Source organism: Meles meles, chromosome 8 (assembly GCF_922984935.1).
Source record: "Meles meles chromosome 8, mMelMel3.1 paternal haplotype, whole genome shotgun sequence".
NCBI classification, from domain to species: Eukaryota; Metazoa; Chordata; class Mammalia; order Carnivora; family Mustelidae; genus Meles; species Meles meles.
Window position 1 is genome coordinate 73507683 of NC_060073.1, and position 23851 is coordinate 73531533.

Consider the following 23851-nt stretch of genomic DNA (forward strand, 5'->3'; position numbering starts at 1 on the left):
ACAGATGCTTTGCTCTGTTCTCAAACTGTCGACCATTCCTGAGAGATTGCTTGATCATGTCTAAGCCATGTGCCCCCAGAGACTTAGTGGAGAGCCCTGTCTGTAAGTCCTGGTAGCCGCGCTGGTGTCTAGACCACAGGAATTCTGTCCTCAGGCTCTGACCCGAAGGCATTTGAAACCACACGGGGAAGGTGGCTTCATGCTGAATGCATGGTTACTGACCAGGTGCTTTGAAGCCAGAAGAGACACTGAACTGCCACAGAAGGAAGAGCTGGCCAGTTCCCACTACTGACAACCAAGTGGCAGCTTTGGGCTCAGGGAACACTTGCTGCCGGATGAAGTCTCGGCTTTTAGCCATTACGATCCTGTTGCTTGTGTAATGTGTGTGGGTGTGACCCACGGAGGCACCTTAGGAAGCCTGGCTACCATGAGATGGGGATGTGCCTGCTCCTGGTCCTTAGGAGGGGAAGCTTTAAGGAATTAAAGGGAAATGGAAACGGTACTTTCAGCCCCTCTTTGTTAGTAACTCGTTCTCTCTTAGTAACTAGTTAAGTGGTTTGGGATAAGTCCTTATGTTACTCAATTTCGGTGTGGACGGAGGGCACCGCTGGACCCTCATGCAAACTTTGTCTTACAGGAGTGGTGGATGTCAGCAGACAGGCACAGTGAACGCCTCTGAGACCCAGGGACTGGGCAGTTTGGGTCCCCTCTGCCTGGAACTCTGGGGAGTAGGCTGAACAGCCAGATAGCTTCACCTGTCACACTCTGAGTCTTCATGATCAGACATGTTAAACCCTGGACATGATCTTCAGGTGACAGAAATCTCCCTCCCATCTTTGAGTCTTCCTCTACCTTGCAATGGTCCTGCCCTTAAGAATTATCTGGAGAGTTCTTTAAAAATACCCACATCAGGGGCGCCTGGGTGGCTCAGTGGGTTAAAGCCTCTGCCTTCGGCTCAGGTCATGATCCCAGAGTCCTGGGATCGAGCCCCACATCGGGCTCTCTGCTCAGCAGGGAGCCTGCTTCCTCCCCTCTCTCTGCCTGCCTCTCTGCCTAGTTGTGATTTCTCTCTGTCAAATAAATAAAATATTTAAAAAAAAAATACCCACATCAAGGACTGCACCCCAGAGATCTAGAGTAACTGGTCTGGGGTGGAGGCTGCGAAATCTCTTTTTTAAAAGCTCCCCAGATAAGTCTAATAGGCAGCTATGGTGAGAAGCTTTGCCCTGAAATCTCATACCATTGCATAAAACATAATTTTTAATTCAGTGTTATGCCAGAATATATTACCACCAACAAAAAAGTAGCACTGAGGTGCCTGGGAGGCTCAGTCAGTTGAGCGTCTGACTCGTGATCTCAAGGTCATGAGATCGAGCCCCAGTTTGGCCTCCACCCTCAGTAGGGAGTCTGCTCGAGATGCTTTCTCTCTCTCTCTTTCTCTCTCTCGCTAAAAATAAATGAATAAATCTTTTTTTTTTTTAAAGTACTACTACTAATAATTGCTTAAAGTATACTGGCGGGACGTCTCAGTGGCTCTGATGATCAAAATCTACCTTCAGTTCAGGTCATGATCCCAGGGGTCTGGGATCGAGTCCTGCATGGGGCTCCTTGCTCAGTGGGGAGCCTCCTTCTCCTTCCGCCTGTCGCTCCCCCTGCTTGGCTCTCTCTCTCTGAGACAAATAGAAATCATAAAAAAAAAATACAGTATACTGGCTAGCTTTTATAGCTTATCATCCTGAAAATGGCGTTAGGCTCAGTGAGGAAAAGTTGCCAACCCAGAGTAAGCAGGTCATATGCAGGAGAGCTTGCATATACCCGGGTTTTCCAGTTATGTGAGCTCAGTCCTTTCAGAGCTTCACCCTGACTCCTAAATTACCAAGCCTGTTTTCAGTTATCAGACCATTTGAGGCCCGAGAGACATTTACAGCGGGACCTCTACCACCAGACTGAATTGGAACAGTGAGGTAATTATCTGAGTAATTCAGGCAATGGGGCTTATTTTTCCTGAATTACCAGGATAATGACCTCAAGCCTAATAAGGTGGAAAGAACCAGAGCCACATTCTGATGGTTTTATTGTCCCCTCAACAACGCATTCTTATTTCAAAGCTCCTGACTTAAGGAATTAAACTCTTGACGCTTGCATCTTCCTCATTTGCCACAGGATGCCTCATTAATCTTCTGGCAAAGATAGCAGCTTCTCGGTGTTCAAGGATCCCATGGCTGTTGACTGCTCCTCCTGGCTGAGGAACGCAGCTGTCTTGGATTCCTGGCGTGTTCTCTGTGTCTCTGGGAGTCGTCACCTCAGCTAATGAGGTGACAAAGAGGATGGCTCCTGGGTGTTGAATTTTCATTTCTGCTTATCGTTTCTTCCCTAAACTACAGAACCAAACATGCGGCGGTCGTTCCTGTTTTCCCCGGGCTAGACTGGGCCGGGTGTGTAACGTGAAGTGCCTTATCCGTGTGGCAAGGCCTCGCCTTTCACATGAAGGCTCATGTCTGGAACCTGGAGAAGCTATTCCAACTGAAAGGACAGGAACTGCCTTGCTTCTGCTGCTGTCACTGTCTTCCTCATGGATATGACCAAACATCTCAGAGGAAGGGGTGTCTGTCCTATTTCCCAAGGAGAGTTCTTCCTCCTGAGCATTTGGTCATCCCTCCAGAAACTTGGTTCATCAGTCATTCCTGTCTCTCATCTCTCCTCAGTCTTTGCTCTCTACTGGCTCCTTCCCTTCTGCAGATAGGGTTCTGTCTTCTCCAGCCCTGGCATAGGAAGCAAGGTAGCAAATGAGACTGGGTGGGACCAGACCAGAGCCAACAGTGGGTGGAGTGACACTATTAGGAGAAGGGAAGGAAAAGTAAAAGCCAGATAATGGAGCCAGGGCAGAAACACTCCGATCAATACAACAATATGGGGACCAAGAAAGACCAGGACGCACTGGGAAAACATGGGTTTGGCATTGAATCCTGGCTCCTTCACTTTCTGGCTATATGATAACCTTTTTTTTTTTTTAAAGATTTTATTTATTTATTTGACAGACAGAAATCACAAGTAGGCAGAGAGGCAGGCAGAGAGAGAGGGGGAAGCAGGCTCCCCGCTGAGCAGAGAGCCCGATGCGGGGCTCGATCCCAGGACCCTGAGATCATGACCCGAGCTGAAGGCAGAGGCTTTAACCCACTGAGCCACCCAGGTGCCCTGGCTATATGATAACTTTAAAACAGTGATGTTATTAAGACCCACCTCCTGAGGTATTATGAGATTGAAATGATTTACTGCATGTAAAATTGCTTAAAGAAATTTTACACTACATAATTGTTACTATGACTATGGCAAAAGAGGAAAGCCTGGCCAAGCACGTTAAATGCTTCTCTGGAATCAGGGTGGAAGAGGTAGTAAGGGTCTGTCTTCTAGTCCCACCCTTTAAACTTTTGAAAATTCTCTCCATGATAAGAAAATATCTTACCTAGTGTACATGAAGAACATGTATTCGTTCATAAAAACATTGTTAAATACAAATTCAACTGAGTAAATTTTGAAGATCTGGCAAGTGGAGGGGTTCTCCAGAAGGGCTATGGAAAAGGAAAGCTTTTTAAGGTAGAGCAGTAGGGGGAAAAAGGAAATTATTAGCAAAGAATCCACTGAAAATTCACACCCACCCTGAACTTCAGAATATTTAGAATATTCTAAATAGCTTATTTGGAAAGAGGGTCTTTGCAGATGTAATTTAGGCAAGGGTCATGATGAGATCCTGCTGCATGATGGTGGGCCCTAATCCAATGAGTATGTCCTTATAAGATACAGAGAAGTCGATGTGCAGATGGGAACAGAGATTGCAGGTGTACTATGATAGGCTAAGGAATGCCAGCAGTCTCCAGATGCTGGGAGAATCTGAGACGGATTCTCCTCTAGGCTTCCTGAGAGTCTGGCCCTGAGCACCTTGATTTCAGACATCTAGTCTCCAGAACTCTGGAAGAACACATTTCTCTTATTCTGAGCCACCTGGTTTGTGGTAATTTGTTAACAGCAACTGGAAGAAACCCATACATGTGCTTATAGCTCCACAAAATATCCTTACTATGTGTGATGCACTTTGATATTTTCTGTCCATGCTGGTTGTGACCAACTGAGATTAATATCATGACCCTCTGATGGGTTGTCATCCATAGTTTGTCATCCACAGAACAGAAAAAAAAATTGTCCTACTTTGTTTCTCATTGAGGATGAATGTGGAATGAGAAAGGATATTTGGACTTGGTCATTAAGAATCAGCGCTGGAGGGGCGCCTGGGTGGCTCAGTGGTTTAAGCCTCTGCCTTCGGCTCAGGTCATGATCTCAGGATCCTGGGATCGAGCCCCGCATCGGGCTCTCTGCTCAGTGGGGAGCCTGTTTCTCCCTCTCTCTCTGCCTGTCTCTCTGCCTACTTGTGACCTCTCTCTCTGTCAAATAAATAAATAAAATATTAAAAAAAAAAAGAATCAGCGCTGGATCCACATTAAAAAAACACAACCAAAAAGCTGGTGGGGGTTGGAGGGAAGAGTCAATGCTGACTAGCAAGGGAATAATTCAAGAAGGGATGGTAGGAGCTGATGGTTAGAATAGAGGTTTGATCATTATAACAAAGACAAAGTAGCAATGGCTTAAATAATGGACTCCTGTTGTTAAAGAATGATTTTTTTTTATACAAAAGGTAAAATCCGGGGTGCCTGGGGTGGCTCAGTGAGTTGGGCCTCTGCCTTCAGCTCGGGTCGTGATCTCAGGGTCTTGGGATCGAGCCCCACATCAGGCTCTCTGATTGGCGGGGAGCCTGCTTCCCCCTCTCTCTCTGCCTGCCTCTCTGCCTGCCTGTGATCTCTGCCTGTCAAATAAATGAATAAAATCTTTAAAAGAAAAATAAAAAGGTAAAATCTCATCTCTTGTACCAATATAAACTGAATACATGCCAAAGATTTTTAACTCATTAACTGATGAGGGATCCAGTAGGATATTACTACTAGTTCAATGGAGAGTTCAAAGTATCACACTTACATAGGTCAAACAGGAAGACTGAAAGGAATTTATAAATACACTTAAAATTGACTTTTTCCATGGGGCAGGAGTGAGGAGCAAGGACGAAGGGAACTGACTATCCCCCCACTGGACAGAATTTGTTTGCATGCGGAAGAGAAACAACCCTTTGGACCACTATCCATTGTCTGTAACTTAAGCGCTGTAAAATAGTTCAAAGATAATGAATGGTAGAGATAACCACTGGATAAGCTCCTCAGGACACCCCCGAATCTTTTTACAGTTCATTTCAAATCATTTTAGTTTCTCCTGGCACTCTCTTATATGAGAATGTAAGTATTCTAGAATACTTACATTAGAATTCTAGAATACCGCGGAGCTCCCAGTGCTGGGGGGACTAGCCATTTCTATCTTATTTATTCCTCCTCCATCCCTACAGTGACACTTTTCATCTGCATGGACTAAGATGGCGTGCCAGTGCCACAACCACATTCCTTTCAACAAGATGCAGGGAAAGGGGAAACTAATACCCTTCCCTTTAAGGGTATAACTTAGAAGTTGTACACATCACCTCTAATCGTGTTCTGTTAGGCCAGAACTTAGTCATATGTTCATTCCTTGCTGCAAGGTCAGCTGGCACATGTAGGCTTCATTCCCTATGGCCATGTGCCTAAAACTGGAGGGCGCTCTTCCTAAAGAACACAGAGAAAACAGAAGTTAGAGGACAATTAGTAATCTTAACGAAAGGACCGAAACCAAAATCATGAGTTTAAGGATTCCTAAATAATAATGAAGAAATGAAAACAGAACATCTTGGTTACTCCTTTGAGAATTGGCAAGAAAAGGAAGAAGCAGGCTAGGAACAGGAAGGAAGAGTCAGACAGAAGGGAAACAGGATTGACTTTTCCTGGTCTTGAACTCCAAATTTTATGTAGTCTTTTTATGTAGTCTTGCCTAATCCCCAGAGCTAAAAATCTCATTATCTCCTAAGCTCCCAGATCCCTTGATGTATGCCATTTGCCTCATTGCTATTTCTGTGTGTGTCTTATCTTTCCTGCAGGCTCTAAGTACCTCATTTATCTTTCCACTCTCACAGCTTCTAGTACACTATTTTCCCCACAGCTGACTTCTTTCTCATTTATCACCTTCCTCCCTGTTGGTCTCTCTTCAGTATGAAGCAAGAGAAGAGTCTAGTATTTCCCTTCCCCTTTCAACAGGACACAGAGTTAACAGTGGTCTTTGAATAGTACTCTTTCCTTCTTTCACTCCAGATGACTGTGAGAAATGACTATTCTCAGACCTCCATGTGTAAGCAGGAGTTGCTCAGGAGAGAAGTGTTGCTAATATAGGGAAGAAGGAATGGGTGCTCTTTCTTGCTTCTCGTGATGTGTGTTTCTGTATGTTAATGTTTTGTTGTATAGCTATTAAGATACTAGAGTTGATAAATATGTACAGGGTCCTTCTGTAGCAAAACTGATTATGATTTCAAAAAAAAAGTGAGACTTCAGATCCTGAGTTTGATAATCATGGCTTCAAATCAGACTTCATTTTGATCTACAGTAACACATAAGATTTAATCAGAGTGCAACATGCCTGTCTAAAAATGTAAAATGACAGTCTAGCATATTAGAAATTCAGAGAAACTTAAGGGGCACCTAAGCTCCGACTCTTGATTTCAGTTCAGGTCATGATCTCAGGGTCCTGAGATTGAGCCCCGCATCAGGATCCGGACCCAGTGCTGAGTCTGCTTGGTATTATCGCTCTCTCTCCCTCTCCCTTTGCCCCCCACTGGCAAGCGCTTTCTCTAAAATAAATATATAAAATCCTTAAAAAAAAAAAAAGAGGAATTTTGAATACACAGTAAAGATACAAATCCTGATCCTGCTGCTTACTAGGACTCATGACCTTGGCCAAGTCACTTAACTTCTCTGGATGTCTCCCTTCTCATCCATGAAATGGGGATAATAAACCCACCTAACAGAGCTATTGTGACATATAAGGCTCTTGTCTATAGTGTATCATAAAGTCAATGGCATTTATTTTTATTTCAACCCCAAACTGAGAGTATTTGGATTTTTTTGACTGCCTTCGTCCTTTTTAACCAAATGCATGGTATTGCTGTGTAGATAGATCTGTAGTCTGCAGAAGATACGTCAGGTGTATGTCCATTTTAGGCTATATTAACAAAGGCTTCTGGTCAGCCCATCCATCATTTCAGGCAAATTATCAGAAGTATCACAGTGATTTGTATAACATAACAGTTCATCTTCCTGTGGTGTGGGTAATTGGGGATTGGCTTATGGTCATAACTATACAGCTTTTAAAAACCTACCTTTGTTTCTTATTTACTTTGGATGGGGGATCTTTTTTAGACTCCTTAAAACTTTAAATAAGTCTCAGAGCCCCCAGTTAAAATGGCCAATTACATTGTATAGAAACTCTTTCCTTTTTCCACACATAATGATAGGGCAGGTATTTCAGAATGTATGTAAGCGGTGGTATTTTAATAATTTTGTTGAGCCTTAAGGTGTGGTATCAAACATAGCATGTTCCTTCCACTCAGGAGTAGAAGAATGGGGCAGGCAGAGAGGAATGACTTACTTGGCCTTCCTATTCTTCAGTAAGGCATTGACCCTTGTCAGAGAGAACACATATACATGGCATACAAACAAGGACTCCCATTTACCTTATTTTCAAATTTAAATTATAGTATCCGGTCATTCATCTTTGTCACAGTCCGCCAAACAGTTCTGCAAGAACATGTTTCATAAACAAGCTCTCCTTTCAGCATCGGCCAGGAAGGTTAAGGTTTAGGATCCTGTGTGATAGAAAACCTTTTTGTAATTCTCCCCCAAACATCTGTTCAGTCGTTCATCATTAACATCTGTCACCCATTTCTAGGCTCAACCCAGACAGAGCTATGTTTTTCTAACATACTCCATTCCAAATTGTTACCAAGTGATTCCTACACAGACTAATCTTGCCCAGAGATTGAGAAGATGTCTTATTGGATCAAATTCGTCCTCCGCTAATGCAGCATCTACCCTGCAGCCTTGGAAAAGACCCAGTGGCTTAGAGGAAGGGAAATTCCTCGTTACATGCTAGCACTTTCCTGCCTCAAATTGGTAGTTACACTGAAACTTTTAATTCTCTTTAACCCTTCCAGGTTAGCAAACATTATCCCATACATCCTATATGTTTGTGTTTCAAACTTTGGCCCATGGAGGCCCATCCTATACCGTATTCAAGCCCCAGCGGGGTTGCTTTGCAAACAACTGTAATAAGAACATATGAAAGGTCTTCTAATACTTGACCCAATTATTTGCATAAAAAGGCAAGAAATATTGGCTCATTTGAAAAGACAGCAGAGTGGTTAAAAGCATGCAGTGACCTGAACTGAGATCTTAGATCTCTGTCACCTGTAAGTCAGTTAGCTTTGGTCACTTCAGTTAATGACACTGGCCCTCATCTGCTTAATGGAGAAAATGGGAACCTCATTTTTATATGAGTTAAAAGAGACATTGTAGGGATGCCTGGGCAGCTCAGTGGGTTAAAGCCTCTGCCTTCGGCTCAGGTCATCTCAGGGTCCTGGGATCAAGTCCCACATCAGCCTCTTTCCTCAATGAGGATCCTGCTTCCTCCTCTCTCCCTGCCTGCCTCTCTGCCTACTTGTGATCTCTGTCAAATAAATAAATAAATAAAATCTTTTAAAAAAGAGAGAGAGACATTGTATGTAAGGTGTTTGACACAGTGCCTAGCACATAGCAAGCAACTCAGTCAGTAGTAACTCTTGCTGTCATCACCATCATCATCACCATCACTTCATCCTCACCAGCATACCATCATCATCATCATCATCACTATCACCATCATCCTCACCATCACCATCATCATTATCACCACCACCACCATCATCATCATCATTGAAGAAGTAGAAAAAGACCATCGTCATCATTGAAGTAGAAAAAGACCATCGTCATCATTGAAGAAGTAGAAAAAGACCATCATCATCATTGAAGAAGTAGAAAAAGACCAGATCATCATCATTATCATTGAAGAAGTAGAAAAAGACCATCATCATCATCATTGAAGAAGTAGAAAAAGACCATCGTCATCATTGAAGAAGTAGAAAAAGACCATCGTCATCATTGAAGAAGTAGAAAAAGACCATCATCATCATTGAAGAAGTAGAAAAAGACCAGATCATCATCATTATCATTGAAGAAGTAGAAAAAGACCAGATCATCATCATCATCATTGAAGAAGTAGAAAAAGACCAAAATGGCTTTACCTTGCTCTTTTGCTCTCAGTATGTCCTTTTCCTTTCTGCTTGACCAGAGTTTACTGAGTGCCTCTTATCAGCTCAAACATGTGCCAAATTATTAGCATGAATGAGATAAATTCCTCCTCTTCAAGAAGCTCTCCCCTCAGTAGAGGAGATAGATCGACCAACACCCTACTTCAAATCAGACTGTGGTAAGTGCTATACAGTTACAAGTAAAGCTCCCCACAGATTATTTGAAGATGTTTTAACACCAAATCTCTGTTTTTCTTATTAGAAGACTTTAATTGGGGCTCATCTTACACAGCAGGTTAGGAATTTAAACCCCAGGGCAGACCTTTCATTTCAGTGGGAACCTAATGGTTATAATTTAGGTCAATGTTTATAATGTCAATAGTGCAGTGAGACGGAGGAGAAGGGTTTCACCCTGTTTCCACGCGTGTTTAAAAAAAAAAAAGTAATAATGAAGAAGGCCCCCAAACAAAGTCAGATGGAGAAACTGAATTATTCTTTTTATATTTCCTTCATCAAGTATAGTGTAAAAAAGATATGAGCAAGATGCCATAACTTAAAGCCACTTTGATACCATAAGGTTGGTAATATCAATACCAATCTCTACCAACCAGTATCTATCTATCTATCTATCTATCATCTATTTTTTTTTTCTTTATTAGAGCTCAGAGTCCCATGGACACCATTTTCCACTGAACGTAGTCAAAAGGAAAGAGTCCCTGTGGGAATTCCATCCTGGAACTGAGCACCTTCCAGATCTGTATCCTTCTGCTGTCATTCCTTCATGAGTCCCTGCCCTGGGGGCCTAAGTCTTGTGTGGGAGATTTGTGTGTCACACCGAAGACATATGTTCTGGGACTAACAGACAGAATCTGAGTTCCTCAGAAGAGAGGGCTGGGCAGACAAAGACTTTCTAGGCAGAGGGTACTGCTCGGGAGAAGAGGGGTGCGGGCTCCTGATAGCTGATCTGGAGGGGGAAATACAGAATAGGAGTGGGGAAGAATGGGCCAAGAGCAGGCCCCCAAACAGAGCACAGCTTCCTAGGAACAGGTGAGACCCAGTCCCCAAATAGACAACTTCCTAGGAACAGGTGAGATCCCAGGCCCATTCTAGAGACCCCTCAAATGTGTACACTGAGGCCCACACAGGCCACATAATGCCACATGTCTTCATGGAAGTTTCTCAGTATACAAATTGCTCCTTCAGGCTTTATCAGCCAGTGATATATTTCTATCCTCCTTCAACAGATTAAAAAAATTGAAATTTACCAACTGTGTATCTTTAGGTATTTTACTGAACTTCTCTGAACCTTTATTTCCTCATGCCTAAATGGAAAAAACAGCACCCACCATCTCTGAGTGCCCATGCACGTTTATATCCGTTGTCTGGTGCTAACAGGCACTCATCCATGCTCATCCCTTTGTGTCCACTAGAAAGCGAATCCAGGTCTCCTGACCGGTAGGTCATGTGTGCTCTGAGGCATCCTTCTACTTCCACGCACGCCCTGCAGACAAGGTGCACCTGGTAAGTCCCAGATGAACTGCCACCATGCTTACAGTGTGAAGCTGGGAGGTGTGTGTCCCTCACCCTTCAACCCCCGCCTACTTCAACAAACTCCGACCCTGCCAACACACTCCTGTGTTGATCCCTACCCAACTCCACGCCCCCACCTACGGACGCTGAGAGGAGAACCAAGCTAACTCCAACAAGTCAAGAAAAAAATACCACCCAAGAGAGCTCACAGCCACGAAGTCGACTGGGAAGGGAAACTAATGACAAATGACACTAACAGGGCCAGATTTTTCAAGCTGTGTTTACTTGTCTTAAAAAAAAAAATTACAAAGGCAAATCAGATAACCAAAGAATGCATGGTCAGTGAGGGAGAAAAGTAGGAAACGGAGTTAGAAAAGGAAGGGGCTGACTAAACACGTGGGAAATAGAGACGCTCCTAAATCAACCCGCCCCAAGGACCTGGTGCTGAGACGCTTGCCGCCAAGTGGACTCCTTTCCCTGAGAATCAACCTGAGACTGGAATCTTGTTCTCGGAGTTGGCGACATCTTGAAAACTTGATTTATTGTTTCTGCCTCAAAGCCTACCTGTGCTGCAGTCACAGACACTTGGTTTCAGGGTCTGGGTCAGCCGCCCTCTTCCCACGTAGGACGTGAGCCGGGGGAGGCAGGAGGAATGCGGAAGCGCCACGTGCACCCCGGATGCGCATGCGCATGTGCAGCTTCCGGCCCACCTCGCCCTAGAGCTCAGACCCGGAGCTGCTGACCAGGCGGGGAAACCAGGTGCGGAATGACTCAGGCTTTGTAATGTGATCCATCTGATCCGGCCACCACAGAATCCACAGATTGTTTTAATGTAGGCAGATCACACTATTTCCCGGCTTGCGGCCCTTCCGTGACATCCCATGGCCCCTCGCCCCCCAGGATGCAACCCACACTCATCAGGGGCTGCGAGGCCCTGCGCGAGCCACCTCGCCTTGGCTCACTTTGCGTCATTGTCCCCCACCACGACTATGTCACAGCTGTTTGCCTTCTGACTGTTTGCAGGTGACTCCCTCCTTCCTGCTCACAGTCGAAGCTTACGCTCTGCCCTCTGCCTGGCCGCCTTGCCTCACTCTGCCTCACTGGTGCCCACTGCTTCAAATCTCAGTGTTACCGTCTCTTAAAGAGGCTTCCCTGTCTCCCCATCCTAAGTAGGACCACCCCACGATGCGCTCACAATAGGCCAGTCTTTTCCTTAGTGGCACTTGTTAAAATGCGTGCGTGGGGTTCTTTGTTCAATGCCTATCGCCTGTCTCTGATAGATGGAGGCATTGACTACATCTATTTTCTGTGTGTTGGATACAGAGAACCTCACAACAGCTCCTGGCTGCTGGTATGACAGCTCCTGGCAGGGTGTGACAAATGCTCGGAAAGTGAATGAATGGCTGGTTTGAAGAGAAGTTGCAGCTGATGGACTCCTACAGCTAATGGCTTCTGACCAAAATCAACTCAGGACAGAATATCAAGTTATTAAAAGTGCCTGTAACTGAATTGAATTAGACAAAACGGTAGTTTCACAGACTGTCTTCTTCTAGCCAAAGAACTGTGATAACGGGAGGTCACTGGGGGGCGCAGTTCTTTATGCTTGGACTCTTGCTTTCAGCTCAGGTGGTGAGCTCAGGATCATGAGATCAAGCCCCGCCTCCAGCTGGTGCTCAGCTTAGAGTCAGCTTAGCATTCTCTCTCCCTCTCCCTCTGCCTCTCCTCTCTCTCTCCTTCTCTTTTATATAAATAAACAAACCTAAAAAAGAAGCCCAGTCACTGGGCTGCAAAGTTATAAAGAACTTTGAGAAAAACAGGGCCCATTTTTCAAAACCAGAAAGCCACTAATCAGAAGTTTTCTGGGAGAGCTGGTCACTCTGGTTTCTAGTCATACAGTCATTTGTGTAAATGCTAACATGTCAGAATTTAAAGCTGTGATTTGGAAGAGAAGCAGCTGCATCTCTGGCAAAACCCACAACTCCTTGTTCACATGGGGTTGTAGTTTCCAGTGTGATCCTGAGAGCCCCAGCTGTTCCCATAACGAAAGGTAACTTCCAGTCATTCCTTTGGTTTTCCACTGATTATAAAGTATTATTATAAAGGCATAGCATGTCAAGTCATGGTCATTTGTGAAAACCAGGAGACTGCCAGGGAAAAGTAGATAAAGAGAGAAACTCATGACTCATGTCTGTCTCCCTCTACTGAACCAGGACTGGGTTCATGGCCAGAAACTGGAAGTTGCTCTCTCTGGGTACCAGAACGGTGCTGGGCACAGGAAAGATCATCTGTTCAGGTGCTTCCCCAGCGACTGTAAAATACCCGTAGCTCTCCCCACATATTGGTCTGTCTTCTGTCTCCTTGGCTCAGTTAGGGTTGCTTTGTTTTGTTATTCACATAAAACTTTGTAAGTGAAGGTGTCTTGTAATATTTATTAGACACACCATTATATATAGTTTTGTGATAGAGATTGGCAGATAATTTGGGCATATATCTAGACAGAAAGATGGTTCCCTGCACTGACCTCAGTGCGAGGCACAGTACTTGGCATAGTCTAAGTGTACAGTAAGTGTTTATGGAATAAATTAATGATTGAGAAAATAAAGGAATCAAAATGTAGCCATGGTATTAGGTCAATTGTCATTTTTAACTTTTTTCTATAAGGAACATGTATTTTCTTGTTGTGATGGTAAGAGCACTTAACGTGAGATTTACCCTCAACACATTTTTAAGTGCACGATCCCGTAGTGTTAGCTGTAGGCACGGTGCAGTACAGCAGGTCTCTAGAACATTTTCATCTTGCATTATTGAAATGTCATACCTGTGAGGCAGCCATCTCCCCATGTCCCCCTAAACCCAACCCCTGGCAACCACACTTCTACCCTCAGCTTCTAGGAGTTCGACTATTTTAGATGCTTCACGTAAGTCTTTGTCCTTCTGTGACAGGCTTATTTCATTTAGTGTGATGTCCTCGAGGTTCAGCTGTGTTGTCACATATGGCAAGATGTCTTTTCTTTTTTCACACTATATGTATATCCCGCATTTACTTCGTCCGTTCATCCCTCAAAGGACCCTTAGGTTGTGTCCACACCTTAGCTATTGTGAATAGTACTGTGATGAACATGGGAGTGCAGACAATCTCTTTGAGATCCAGGTTTGGTGCTTGTGGATAAGTACCCAGAAGTGGGATTGCTGGATCCCGTGGTGGTTCTAGTTGTAATTTTTTGAGGAGCCTCCACACTGTCTTCCATGGTGGTTCACATCTTACATCTCCCCAACAGTGTGCGGGGGGACCTGTATTTTTAATAATCAATATATGTGCATGTCTATCACTTTGCTAACCATCAGAGACTCATATGTCAAAAGTAACAGGAGTTCATGAAGATGTTCATAATCTCAAGTCAGTTTCCTTCTACAGCTTGACTCTAGGGAGTAACAGGGGGAAAGAAGCGCTTTCCAGCTATCTCAGGAGCACAGGGCTTCCCCCGCAGCCATTCCCAGGGGGACTCTCTAGCCCAGCCATAGGCAGAGGCCGACAGCTGGGATAGCTGCAAGCCTAGCATCAGGCTGGCGAAGTGGCGCTCTTTCCACACTGTGGAGTGCTGGACAACGATTTACAAGTAATAATTACAGAAGCTTCCTGGTCCATACAATTTGTAGAAACATGGAAACCACTGAAGATGTAATGTGAAGTAAAAAAAGAGAGAAAGAGAGAGAGCAGACGTGTAAGTAGTGTTAAGGTGGTGGGATTTAGGTAATTTCTTGTTTTTATTTTCAAAAACTTTAATGGTTTCGATCCTTGCTCACCAGAGGGTGGCACACCTGAGTGCAGGCAGTATAAGCCAGTTTCACCCCAGAGCTTGTATGAAGTGCAAAACCTGGGGCCTTGGGGCACCTGAGTGGCTCAGTGGGTTAAAGCCTCTGCCTTCAACTCAGGTCCTGATCTCAGGGTCCTGGGATGGAGCCCCACAGCTCAGCAGGGAGCCCACTTCCCTTCTTCTCTCTGACTGCTAATGATCTCTGTCAAATAAATAAATAAAATCTTAAAAAAAAATGGGAGCCTTACCCCAGATCTACTGACTCAGAATTTGCACTTTTTAAAAGATTTATTTATTTGTTTGAGAGAGAGAGAGCAAGAGAGAGCACGAGCGCATGCACTTGAGCAGGGGGTGAGGAGAGGGGGAGGAAGAATCTCAAGCTGACGCCCCGCTGAGCAAAGCCTAACTCGGGGCTCAATCCTGCCACCCTAAGATCACGACCTGAGCCAAAACCAAGAGCCAGGCACTCAAGCCACTGAGCCACCCAGGTGCCCCCAGAGTTTGCATTTTAACCAAATGACAAGTGATTTACTTGCACATTCGGTTTATTTTATCTTTTTAAGAAAAAATAGATAGTGTTGAGTGAGTTTCCCCACTTTGGTCTTTGAACAATCCTGAGTTGTTAGTGCAGGGGTGGTTATCCCCATTCTACAGATGAAGAGGCAAGGCTAGAGCTAAGTAGCTGCCCAGGGTCACACACCCTTTTCCATCTGGATCAGCTCTCAATCTCACCATTCTGGAGCTGAATCCACACCAGCTACAGCCCGCCTGACCTTAGGTTTATGGGCCAGATCTTCCTCCCTATGGCCCGCGCTGGACCACCCACAGTCTTCTGCCTTAGACTCAACAGCACAGTCTGCAGATCCTAGAGGCCCCATTCCAGGAAGAAGAAGAAGACAGGCTGAGTCTCCTGTGGACATTTCTCGCTCTCCCATAAGATCCTGATGACAGTCTGCTGACCCCCACCCTGGGGAGGGGCTGAGGTTTGATGTTTGCAGGCCAGGTTTAGGGCCAGGTGTGAACAGGGGAGAGGGCCACCATATGGCATCAGCTTGAAGCCGCCCTGGCTTTCATGGAGTCCAACCCCAGCCAACTTTGGAGGAAGAAACAGGCCCAGAGAGGGCAAGTGAGTTGACCCAAGCACCAGAGCTAGTTGGAATCAGAGTGAGGAGCAGAGGCTTCCCCAAAACTGGAACTCAGGGCAGTGAAGCTGGGTGCATCCGCAAAGGCACCGGCAGGGGAGAAACCATCTTGCCTACAGGAAAGGGGTAGCCACGTCCAGAGGGCTCCCTGCAGAACAGGTCCGCAGTGGGCTTCCCCAGGACTGTGTGGTCCTGGTAGTCACACACCTGCTCTGATCAGAAGTTCCTCCTGCCCCTCCTGCCCCGCCTCCAGCTACTGTGCCTCTCAGGGGCTTCCCCCCGCCCCCCCCCCGCTTTAACCTCTGACAAAACCAAGTGGTAGTCATTTAAAGGGTAAGCTTGAAGAAATCAAATGAACATTTTAGGTAAGGGCTGCCAAAAGGCAAGGAGTACTGGCTAGCGACAGTGTGCCATGTGCTGGGCTGCTCATACGTACTCTTTTCAAAACAGAATTTAAGGACAGGCTGCTTCAGAAGAGAAATGCATGTCCAATTAAAAATTTCAAGAAAGAATGCAACTGTTTTGAATGAGCCTCCAAAAGAACTTCTGCACAATGCCCCAGAAATAGAAGGTCATTAAAATACATGATTATTTAGAGATAAATGGACAGATGGAACAGCAGTTAATGTTGCCGGGGCTCACATGGCTCCTGTAAGGTCTTCCGCAGAAATCGCATGACAGGGCAAGGTGCCATGGCACAATATTTCATCAGAAGCTTGCAGCAGCACTTCATTAGACAAAGGGAGATGGCAGACAATGGGGAATTGCCTTTAATTACAGCCCTTCTCTGACTGTACTAATACCTCGTGCCTTCTCTAAATGACAGAGGAGTAAATTCGTGCTCAATTGAAATAACACCAAAACACTGAGTCAGTTCAGGGTTTAAAAAAAAAAAAATTGGTCAGAATCATTTGACTTCATACACAGATCCAATCACAAAACCTAGACTATACCTATGTAGGATATATTTTAGCATTTTGTGGGTAAAAAAATAACACACCCTTAACTGTGAATAAGGTGTCTACATGCAAAATATGTATATCTGTACCATTGGCTACCTGAGAGTAATTTCTAAAGTATCAAGAATGAGCTAAATTCTTCCCAATAAAGAAAAAGGCTTCGGATAAGTGCCCACTTTCATCATTCTAAATATTCTCTCTCTTGTTCAGTGTTGTCCAGCAACGTTGAGTTTTATTTTCTTGAAATTCCCATCTTGAGTATTATATTTCACATCTCTTTGTTTCTTTTCTTCTCATGAGACTCACATACTAGAGTGAGAACAAGGACTTTTATTTTTGAAGGCTGTGCTCCCAGTACCAAGGATAGTCCCTGGCACGTAATGCTGCTCAGTGAATAATTATTGAATAATGAATCATCTTACCTTTGTTCTCCTGTATCTTCTAACTGTCCTATGCATCATTTTTATAATAAGAAATCAAAATAATGAATTATGCTGAAAGTAATGGAATCCAAAAAGTGACCAGTATGGATCATCACAGGATGAGTTCCGAAGTTGCTTCCTCCTGTCTTCGACTCCCCAGCTCCCCCCGCCACATTCCCCAAGTTACCACTGCTATGGTTGTTACCCTGAATGCTTTTCTCTGGTTCTCATACCTCGTGAGACTGTATGCTGCTGAGTTTTAGCTTCCCTGCTTAGCACTGACTGGGACTTGCTCTCAGGCCAAAGTTCATAAAACTGTGCAACTCACACATGACATTTCATTCTTCCAAGTGCTAACTCCTGTCCTCTATCTGTCTACTTTTGGTTCCTCTCTAGCGCCTTCTGATCATTGGTTTTTATTTTTTACTTTTCTATAGTTCCTAGTTGTTATTTGTGGAGGTTGTCTAACGGGAACAACTCCACCATTATCAGAAGTGGAAGCTCAGACTGCCATGTTTTAGAAAGTGCCCTACAGGAGCGTGGAGAGTGGGTTGGAGGTGACAGAGGGTAGAGAAACCAGTCGGAGAGCTGTGGTAGGATGCCCAGGAGCCAGTGATGAGGGTGCTCAGCAGCAGCAAGTAGATGAAAAGGAAAGCTCATGTGTCAGAGGTCCAGACCGAGGTTCCAACTCTTCGGGAAAATGGCCAGCGTCTGGACAAAAGTGTCAAGAGTGTCCGGGCAGTGATGTATGTAGGTTGTGGTGAGAGTTGATGTGATGGTCTTGAGTGGTGTCTTCCCAGAAAAGCGTGGGAAGGGACGTGGACCAGGAGTGGACCCTAGGGAAGACAAAGACCATGACAGGGCAGCAAGGTGGCCAAGAAGAGCCAGAGAGAGAATCGGGAACGTGGCAGTGGTCATGCTGAGAGCAGAGTTACAAAACCGCTGGTTAACCAACCAACCATTGGTGAATAGCATCAAGCGCGTCAAATGAGTGCAGTGAGCTAGAGTCCCAAAAGTCGCTTCTGACTTGGCCATTGGGAAGTCATGCTGACCTTGGTGGGAACAGTTTTAGTAGAGCATGGAGAAGCCCGATCAGAAAGGGTTAAAAAGCGAATGGAATGTGAGGAGGTTCCGACTGCTCCGTACGTATAGATCCACCTCCCTTGTCTTGTGCTGTTCTTTCCTCACACATAAATTTCATGATCAGGCACCGTGTAATTTCTGAAAAGTGTAATTACATTAAGCCATTTTCTGCCCCCACATTTGCATGAATATCCTTGGGAAAAAAGTGCCATCTGGTTATGCTTTCAAAAGCATTTAGAAGCCAACAGTTGGCAAATAGATTACAATGTGGCAGACACTGTCTATAGTGTCCATGAATAACTTTCTCCTCACAAGGTTTTTCACTTTTGTTAATTCTTCCTTCCACTCCTTTGGGATCCTAAGCTGCCAATTACTGCGTATACGGCTCTCATCGTCCTGAGCATCAGTTCCGGGCAGAGAGATTAAGGAGAGCAGCAACTGTAGCAGCTAAGCATTTATCTGACGCTGGTATAAATGGACATCATATATATTTGCCAGACGCCAGGCTAGGTTCTTCACATATAATAAATACGTTCATTCTTTTGACAACTTAACTAGGGAGTATTACTATCCCCACTGAAGATGATAAAACTGAGGTACAGAAAGGTTAAGCTACTTGCCCAAGTTCACAGAGCAGAGTCAGGATTTGAACACAAAAACAAGGACCTCATTCAATGGAAACTGATATTGTTATCATTACAATTCATTCATTTACACAACAAATATTTGTGGAGTTCATATTCAAAGGCAGGTATTGTACAAGGATCAGGGTATTTGGAGGAGAATAAAAATCTGGACTTTTCCATAAAAGATTCTAACCTTACCAGGCAGCTTAATGGATGAAGAAACAAACAAATATGTAATTGCAACTTGTCCTAAGTGTTATGAAGAAAACAAATAAGATTCATTTCTTGTTTAGGGATTGCCTAACCCTGGGTGGTAAGGAAGGCCTTACTCTAAGAGAATAAAACTGGCACCTGGTTGACAAAAGGGATCTGGCCATGGAGAGACTTAGGAAGAGTGTACCAGGCAGAAGGATCGGTACTGGGAAGGCTCCAAACAGGTAAGACCCAGGGAAGGGAAAATTGAGATAAGCCAAGGTTGGAGATGGGGTAAGTTGCCATTATCATGCAAGGTCTTGCAGGCCAGGGTAAGGAGTTTGGATTTTACTCAAAGGTAATGCCACGTCCCCAAAAGGCTTAAAGCAGGGAATTAGCATGATTCAGATTATTATTTTTTTTAATTGCTCTTGCTTTGATTCGGGGACTGTATCAGGGAAGGGGGAGGAGTTGGAAGGAGGGGATCGATGTGGTGTTGTGAAAGTTTAAGAGAGAGATGACACCATCTTGGGCCGGGGTGGTGGCTGGATAGTTGGGGAGCAAGGGGCACTCAGCTGCGGGCTGAAGGTGCACCAGTGGGAAAAGCTGGTTGAATCTTGCAAATAAATGATGCCCATAGAGATGGCTGGAATAAGAGGCGAGGCCCAGATGAGTTCACGTGCTGCATAAGTGTCAAGATGGCCTCCCTTTTCTTTTGAGGATGGTTTGTATGTAGAAACTCTCAGCAGACTTCCTCTAAATCTCACTGACGTCTCCTTGCTGGAGGCCAGGAACGGGTGTACCCTACTGAGATCGCCATGATGGGCTCAGACCAATTTTGGCTCAAGCCCTGCTCTGGGCACATTGCCTCTGAGCAAAATCAAGGTTCTGTGAACTGAGAAGGAACAGGGATGGCTAAGGGCGAGACGGCCAACAACAAGAATTCTGATATGGACGTGGCAAGTTTCAAAATATCTGAGGAAGGATGTCAATTAGACTATTTGGCTGTGTGAGTCCAGGATTCAGAAGACAGGTTTGAGTTTGATGTATTTTTTTTCAAGTTTAGCATCCTGTTTAAAATGTGCTGAGTTGCTGAGGCCACCTCTGACCTTGGAAATTGTTGAGAATATAAATGGGAGTCTAAATGGGGCCCAAGGAACCCTGAGGGCTTTAGTGAGTATATCAAGATTCATTTTTACACTGGGGAGACATGATTAGCCTCACAGCCTGCCCATGTGAGAACAGCTGAGAACGAGGGCAGTTGAGAGCGCATGGAGCAGCAGTTGGGAACCATCATGGCATCAGCCCAGCTGCCTGGGAACTTCCAAGTTGAGAGGATTTAATTGGAGAGTCTTGAATCTCATTAAGGGACCGGGATATTCATGGGGACGTGAAAAGAGTGAGACCAGGATTAAGATTTCAGACAAAGGGAAGTACAAGAACATTCTTCCATCATAAGCCATGATGCTCTGGGAAGACAGAAGACTCACGGCGGCTGTGGGGTAGAGAGAGCCAAGCACAACCAGGGTGTCATAATGGCTGACTCAGGGGTTAGAGAGACCTGGTTCCAAACCTGACTCTAACCTTGGGATGGTTCCTCACCCCCTTTGAGTCTTAAGTCTTTCATTTCTAAAAACTCCATACTGGCCACTCTGGAGTCTCAAGATGAGGAAGAAGATAATATAAGGAAAGAGACCCGTGGTGTCTTTCAATGAGGCACGTGTCTGCTTCAAGTTGTAAAATAGAGGCATCTGGCTGGCTCAGTGGGTGGAGCTTGTGACTTTTGATCTCAGGGTTGTAAGTTCAAACCCCACATTGGGTGTTGAGATAACTTGAAAATAGACGAGTCATAATAATATACTAACCAAAACTTGGTTTTGGGGGGAGATTCAATGTCGAACAACAGATTGATCAACCAAACCACAGAGCAACTGTATAACAGAATGTTATATATCATTATAATTATGTTTTAAAGAATGTAATCAGTGGGGTAACATTTACCATATAAAGTTATATGAACAGAGCAGGATGTAAAGTACATATAAATATGTTTTACAAAGAAAGTATGTATATCAAAATGTTAACAGTAGTTGTTTGGGCTGGGAAATTAGAGATTTGGTATTGTTTTTTACCAAAAAGCACGCAAATTTTTTTGCCATTTTCTGTGAGAATGAATTGCTTTTATAGAATATGGGAATTAGAGATAATAAATTGTGGCTGTTTCAGTGTCACTGTGGTTGTGACCCTTATTAGTATATTGTTCTTGTTTGCTGTTCCCCAAATCCACCTCCGGCTTGGCCGCTGGGAAAATGGCAACAATCCAGTGGAACCCAAAAGTGTGTACCTAGAGGAATTAAAAGGATTTTTCTTCATTTAATTTGGGTGGTTTCGACTGGGTGTGCCTCATCCTGACAGGAAGTATGTGTCACCAGGAAAGAATTTAATTCTTTGCAGCAAAAAGATGGTTAGTGAAGAGAGAGCAAACACCCGGTGCGTGTTTCTCACAGACTCTGCCTAATTGTATCAGACCATCTCAGCTGCGTAGCTGGCACCTCTCGGAGAGGAGCCACCTTCACTCAGGGGCCAGCCTGCTGTCACCGGGCGGGGACATGCTGTAAGGTGCTCCTTGAAGACAGCTTCACTTAGCCTCTGGCCTCCAAACCTGGCTTTGTCCCTGGAAGGGTCACCATCTGTCCCTGAGCCTCAGTTTCTCAACTGAAAAAGCTTTTGTATCTGCCCCGCCATTCCCCCTAAAAATGGGTCCCTTTGGGCAGGGACTGTGCAGCGTTCCTTTCCATATCCATAGGGCCAAGCCCAGTGCCTGGGCTCAATTAACGTCTGTTGACTAAGTGTCCAAGTTTCATTAAGTGACATTTAAATTATCTCATCCAGTGTTGGCAATGGAATTCGTGAATATGGCCCTCCAGGGTATATTTATTGTTTCTTTTTTTTTTGGAAAAAATCTATTTTTTAAGGATTTTTTTTTTTAATTTGAGAGACAGAGCAAGAGCGGGAGGATACAGAAGGAGAAGAAGAGAGAATCTCAAGCAGACCCCCACTGAGTGCAGAGCCCAAGGTGGGCTGGATCTCAGGACCCTGAGATCACAACCTGAGCAGAAACCAAGAGTCCAATGCTTGACTCACTATGTCACACAGGCGCCCTGAAAAAAAAAAACAATCTAAAACAAATATGGGGAAATGTTAAGGTAATCTGGACAGTGGTACTTGAATGGACCCACATCATATCCATAACAACCTCTGATTTGTGATCTTACTCAGATACAAACTAGTATCTACCTCATTCTTTTCTGCCTTAAATGATGAATATTTTGTAAAATGCTTAGCACATTTGTGTACTCACTAAATGCCCGTTTCTTTCAGCAAAGGGAGTGAAAGTTAGTTCTCTTTAGTTGGTCTTTTAATTCGAATGCTAACATTGGACTTTGTGATCTAAAAGACCTGACCACATTCATTCTGGCTGGATCCACAGTCCCTGAATTCAACAGTGACACAGATTTTTCAAGGAAGAATAAATTGGCTCCTGTTAGGACAGACCATAACACCGATGTCAGCCTAAATCCCATCCAGCGTTGGAGGTCTTCTCGGGTAATGTATACAAGTGTAATTAACTGCCCATTCATTTACCGGATGCCCACCATATGCTAGGCATTGTACAGGTCCTGGAAAGTCAGGGATGACAAGACAGAATCCCCAGCCACAAAGAACTCACTGTCCAGGACAAGAGACAGAGGCAGAAACAAATTAGTATAATATGATGCAGTGAATACTAGATTAATAGCCCATGGGAGGAAGTGAAACCTCCACCCACACTTAATTTCATTTTAGTAATAAGGGTCATAGCTCTCCTAGACCTCTGAAGTTTAGAAACCATTAAGAAGAGCCCGTCTGCTGAAAATGAAAAGGCATCACCTTCACAAAGAATAATCTTATTTATGTAGAAAAAAACAATAAAACTGAACGTGTGCGTGAGATACACAGAAATGAACATAAACGCAGAGACAAAGTTCAGGAAGGGAATGCACCATTGTCAACGTGTTTACTTGGAGGGAGGAGGTGAGAGGGTGGTGAGAGGGACGGGCTCTTGGTACCCATATATTCCTGTATTGTTTGAAGTCTTTCACATTGAGGATGTAGTTTTATATTGCTTACGCTATCATTGCATTATTATATGTGCACAGAAAATAGAAGGTAAAGGAGAGTATTCCTCAGATGTCCACGTGGTTTGCTCCCTCATCTGCTTCAGATCCTTGTTCAAATGTCGCTTTCTAAATATCCTAGTTTCGGGGAACCCGGGTGGCTCAGTCAAATGTCGTCGGACTCTTGATTTTGGCTCAGGTCGTGATCTCAGGGTCGTGAGATGAAGCCCCGCGTCCTGGCTCCTGGCCCTGGCTCCTCACCCAGGGCGGAGTCTGCTTCAGAGTCTCTCTCTCCCTCTGCCCCTCCCCTGCTCAAATAAATAAATAAATAAATCTAAATAAGTAAATAAATAAATAAATGAATATCCTACTTTCAGTCCCCATCCACTTCTCTGGTTTGTTTGTGTTTATAGCGTTGACTACAGTCTGACATTCTATATATTTAACTTCCTTTTCAAACTGATTGATTCCCCCCGACTCCCTCGCTAGAATGTAAGCTCTGGGAGAGGCCCGCTGGGTGGGTGTCGTTTCTTGGCTCTGAACCCAGTGCCTCACACACTGGGCAGGAGCTCTGCAGGCCCACTGCTGTTCAAGGCAATGATTTCTGAATGGATGGATTACAGA

General features: G+C 44.5%; 1 long non-coding RNA gene across 2 annotated transcripts; it reads right to left on the reverse strand.

The window, feature by feature from the left end:
- Window positions 1-2075: 2075 nt before the first annotated feature.
- Window positions 2076-11463, reverse strand: LOC123949215. 2 transcript variants are annotated; one of them, XR_006820035.1, is made up of 5 exons: window positions 11396-11463; window positions 10648-10802; window positions 7691-7822; window positions 5576-5696; window positions 2076-2762 (listed from the first exon to the last, which is right to left on the reverse strand). It is a non-coding gene; the product is annotated as an uncharacterized LOC123949215 (long non-coding RNA). The 2 variants fall into 2 exon arrangements; XR_006820036.1 differs by lacking the exons at window positions 10648-10802; window positions 11396-11463 and adding an exon at window positions 9296-9544.
- Between the last annotated feature and the right edge of the window lie 12388 nt (window positions 11464-23851).